This window comes from Octopus bimaculoides, chromosome 14 (genome assembly GCF_001194135.2).
Source record: "Octopus bimaculoides isolate UCB-OBI-ISO-001 chromosome 14, ASM119413v2, whole genome shotgun sequence".
In the NCBI taxonomy this organism is placed as follows: domain Eukaryota; kingdom Metazoa; phylum Mollusca; class Cephalopoda; order Octopoda; family Octopodidae; genus Octopus; species Octopus bimaculoides.
In genome coordinates, this window is record NC_068994.1 from 3,851,848 (window position 1) to 3,856,457 (window position 4,610).

The 4,610-nt window shown below is 41.3% G+C and overlaps 1 protein-coding gene across 2 annotated transcripts in view; it reads right to left on the reverse strand.

The window, feature by feature from the left end:
- Nucleotides 1–4,610, reverse strand: part of LOC106870082 (putative mediator of RNA polymerase II transcription subunit 26) — a 20,919-nt gene that overhangs the window by 9,028 nt on the left and 7,281 nt on the right. The window contains exon 2 of one of the 2 annotated variants that reach the window (XM_052972956.1): nt 2,791–2,843. The exons of the other annotated variant lie outside the window; for it this stretch is intronic. The gene's annotated coding sequence lies outside the window, so the exon portion shown is untranslated. The remainder of the gene's footprint in view (nt 1–2,790; nt 2,844–4,610) is intronic. 2 annotated transcript variants of the gene reach the window in all.

Below are 4,610 nucleotides of genomic sequence, written 5' to 3' on the forward strand. Positions count from 1 at the left end.
CCTTTTGAGCGGGATGGGCTACTTGACCTGAAGAAAATTCTAACTGGGCCCCACCTGCAAGGTCATGCGCTGTTTATCTTGATATGAGATCACCCTGTCGCGCACATATGGTTGTGAGGCATGTGTCTGGTGTACCCTTATCAGACGGGTAGTCATGATAGGAGTTGCCCATGGCTTTCCATTGCATTTCCTCTCAGAGCAGTGATTGCAACACGGTTTACCATTTCCGTTAACTGCACCAAAAGGGAGTTGGCAAAGAGATTATAAAAGAGAGCCAACATCCTGAGGAGGAAACTGAAGTGAATGAGTTAACGTGGAAACAATGGAAGAGTAATGTAAGTGATATATTGTCACATAAGAGAGCTGAATGAATCAGGATTGCTTGAGTAGAAGAGGGCAAGAAATCAGCCAGCTGCAAGGGACAGAGGCCATTGCAGTAGTGGTAGTAGACAAGACAGAGAGAAGACATAGTGTGTTCATGGGTCAGATGGCAGATGACTGTGACAATGTCCTTGGTTCCAAGTATCTCTCTGTAACCTAGAGGTCGTTCAAGACAACAGTATGGTCAAGCTGACCTGCTGCTGTGTACCAGTATATAACTTAAGCATACCAATCACACCTGCTCAACATCAAAGAGAGACACAGGCATGGTATGTAATTAACCCTTTTGGTACCTTGGTTCTGTTGAAATATTTTGCCTTTGTTTCAACTAGTTCTGACAACAATAAAGAATTTAGTAAAAGAACTTTTATCAAACTGGTGTTTGGAACATGGAGTCTTGATACAAGGCTTTAATTTAGACCACATGAAAAGAGGAAGTCTGTAACACAGAAACAGGAACGGTCTGGTGCTAATTGGAACCAAAAAGATAAATGTTCAGTTATATCGGTGTCGATATGAGTCTGGTAATTAATTCAAGAATCGTTAAGAGATAACAGACAATAATGACTGATTGTTATGTTATGTGAACCAATTAAAAAGATACTCAGGTACAACAGTATCCCTTTACAATCTTAGCCATTGCTATGACCCTTTTAACAACAACAAGATATTTTCACAAAAAAAAAAGCAAATAAAGCAAGACCTCATATTTATGGAAGAGAAAGAAGGGATGTTCATACATTTATCAAAGACATGTGACTGATGTGAAATGTATGGTTCATGGGAGTGCAAAAGGAGAGTGGCAAGAGGATGGAGATGGGAAACACGGATGAAAGTATAGCCAATAACGAATATCAGTAATGGGTGGGTATAGGAGTATTTGGAGAAAATAGGAGAGAGTCAGGGAGGTGATAGATGGCAGGACAGATGATGTGAGCTGGGAGGAGGTGCTATAGAGATGCACAAGGTATATGCAGATGTGTATGTGTATGTGTATGCATGCATGTGTATGTTTGTATGTGTTGAGGTGCTTGTTTACATTTGTGCTTCTCCAAAATTTTGTTGAGCTACAAACAGTGGCATTGCTGTCATTTTTAGCATATTAACAAATTGGCCCCCTTTATCTGCCCCTTCAAAGCCATGCGGAATAAGAAAACTTTTACATGAAAAACAGGTAAGGGTTAACAACTCAAGGGCTTTCAACTCAAAAAACAATGTCTCAGAAATATATTAACCCTTTCGTTACCAACCCAGCTGAAACCGGTTCTGGCTCTAAGTACAAACGTCTTGTTTTCAAAAGTTCTGAATTAAAATCATCCACCAAAACCTAAGTCACAATTTATGTTCTTAACACTAGCTGAATGATAACCAAATTACTTTACTAAATTCTACAGCTGGATGCCCTTCCTAACGCCAACCACTCCAAGAGTGTAGCAGGTGCTTTTTATGTGCGACCAGCATGAGGACCAGTGAGGTGGTACTGGCATTGACCACACTTGAATGATGCTTTTTTTATGTGCCGCTGGCACAGGAGCCAGTCAACCATCAACGGCATCAACCATGCTCGAATTGTGCTTTTTACATGCCACCAGCACAGGTACCAATCAGGCAGTACTGGCATCAGCCACGACAATGATTTCACATGACTCAAAAGGTCTTCGCAAGCACAGTTTATTGCCCAATCACTGAAGGGTACTCTTAAATGGGCCGGTTATGCGACACTTATATGTTTGTATGTCTATGCTTGTTGCCTCAACATCGCTTGACAACTGATGTTGGTGTGCTTACGTCCCCATAACTTAGCGGTTCGGCAAAAGAGACTGATAGGATAAGTACTAGGGTTACAAAGAATAAGTCCTAGGGGTTGATTTGCTTGACTAAAGGTAGTGCTCCAGCATGGCCGCAGTCAAATGACTGAAACAAGGAATAAAAGAATCTGTGTGTAGCCTAGTGCAGTGTTTTTCAAACTGTGGGTCCCAACCCTTCATTGGGTCGCGACATAAATAAAAGGGGCTGTGATAAAAACGTTTGAATAACGCTGGCCTCATGGTCAAGCTGTTGCATTAATGATTATTAGATCGTGGGTCAAACTCCCTAATTGGGCAGTGTGTTGTGTCCTTGAGCAAAACAATTCACATCACATTACTCCAGCCCCACTTCTGATCAGGGGGGAAATGTCGGTCTGCTCAACTAGCCAGTAGAGTGGAGTCATTTGAAGGTTGAAACAATGCAAAAGCACATTGTGACCAGTGGTGTGTAACATCAGACACCTGACAGCCTGGTCAGTAACGTGATCACATGATGTATATTTATACATATATACACACACACACACACACACACAATATACACATTTCAATACATGCAGAGGTGTTGTCTAGAGTTTAATGTTAATAGCATTAATCTCACCGATTCCAGGGAGTCTACAAAGTCCATAGGTAGAGAGTTGTGGTCAACCAGACCTGGAAAATGATGGAAAGAAATAATATAAATATGGTGAAGAAAGAAGAAACTCAAGGACAGGAGTTTGAATTCTTATTTATCAATTGTGTTGGTATATATGTGTGTAAAGAAGGCCAAGTGTGTGTTTGTGTATAATGCAGGTGTGTGTTCCCTCCTCCTCCTTATCATCATCATCACCAACACCACCACTTATTTCCCAACCTAGCATGGATTGGATGGTTAGATAGGAGCTGGCCAGCCAGAAGTCTAGGCTAAGCTCTAGTGTCTGCCTTGGCACAGTTTTCTACGGCTGGACGCCCTTCCTAACACCAACCACTTTACAGAGTGGACTGGATGCTGTTTTATGTGGCACCAGCACAAGTGAGGTCGCTAAATAACTTTGCAAGACAAGACCCCCCCCACCTCAACTGAGAGGGGAGTAGTATTGAGGGAGGTGACTTTATGTCAGGTGATGAGAGGTTAAAGTGTGACAAAGGGATAAGAACAGGTACTTTGCTATAGGGGAGATATATGGTTACCCCAGCTGGAATAGAGAGAGGAGAGAGACAGACAAAGAGACAGAGAGACAAGATGGCAGTGAAGATGCGTTGGGGCATTTCCTGAAGTTACAGGAAAGCAAATGTGAAGTGAAGTGGTCAAGAGGAGTGGACCTGGTGAGGGGGTGGGTACGTTTGAAGAGTGTGAAAGGAGAGTAGAAGATAGAGGGAGAAAGTAGGTGTGTTGGTGTATGTAAATAAGGTAGGTGTGTGTTTGTATGTAAATGAGGCAGGAGTGGTTATGTATGCAAATATGGTAGGTGTGAGTATGTAAATAAGGTAGGTGTGTTGTGTAGGTAAATAAGGCATAGGTATGTGTGTGTGTGTTTGTTAGGTGTGTGTTTACGTACGTGAATGAAATATGCGTTTGTGTATGTATGTGAAGAAGGTAGGAGTGTGTGTCTGTGTCTGGCTGTGACTCACGTGGGTGTTTGTGTATCAGTGAATGAGGTAAGACTGTTTGTGTAAGTGAAACTAAGGTAGCTTTGTATTTTGTATGTTTGAAGGTGTAGTTTACACAGACGATGCGTAGAGAAAGAACGAGTGAATGAGATGTGTGTGTGTGTGTGTGTGTGTGTTACGTCTCTCAAGGAATGAGAGATAAAAGAGCATTCTTGCTTGAGTGAGAGAAAGTGTATGTACAGACTTATGTGTGTCTATGTATCTGGATAAATACATGCATGCATACACACACACACACACACATATATATATATATATATATATATTGTAACGCACGTGTGAACAAGGAAAATATGTATACATTGAGAACGAGGGAGAAAGACATAATAAAACAGAGAGGGGGCGAACGTGTATTTGTTTTGAGAGGGGGTGGGCATAGAAAATTGTAAAGAGGTGTGTGTGTGTGTATATGTGTGTGAGTGTGTGTTCGGTTCCTAGACAAAAAAACCATAGGAGAGATTTGAATGAAACAAGATACGTAACCAGCATCAGATGGGAGTCGAGTAGAGAGCAAGCAAGCACTCGCCGTGTATTACATCATGTAATAAAATGTCACACACACACACACACGCACATACATACATACACACATACAGTGTAGGCAGTTGAAGATTCTCCTGAAACTCTTTAATAGATTCTCAAGCTAACACTACCAATTCTTTCGAAATATACTCTCACGCACATATGCATAATACGGCTTATTAAGTAGGTGCATACATACATACATACACACACACATATATGCATATATATATATATATATATATA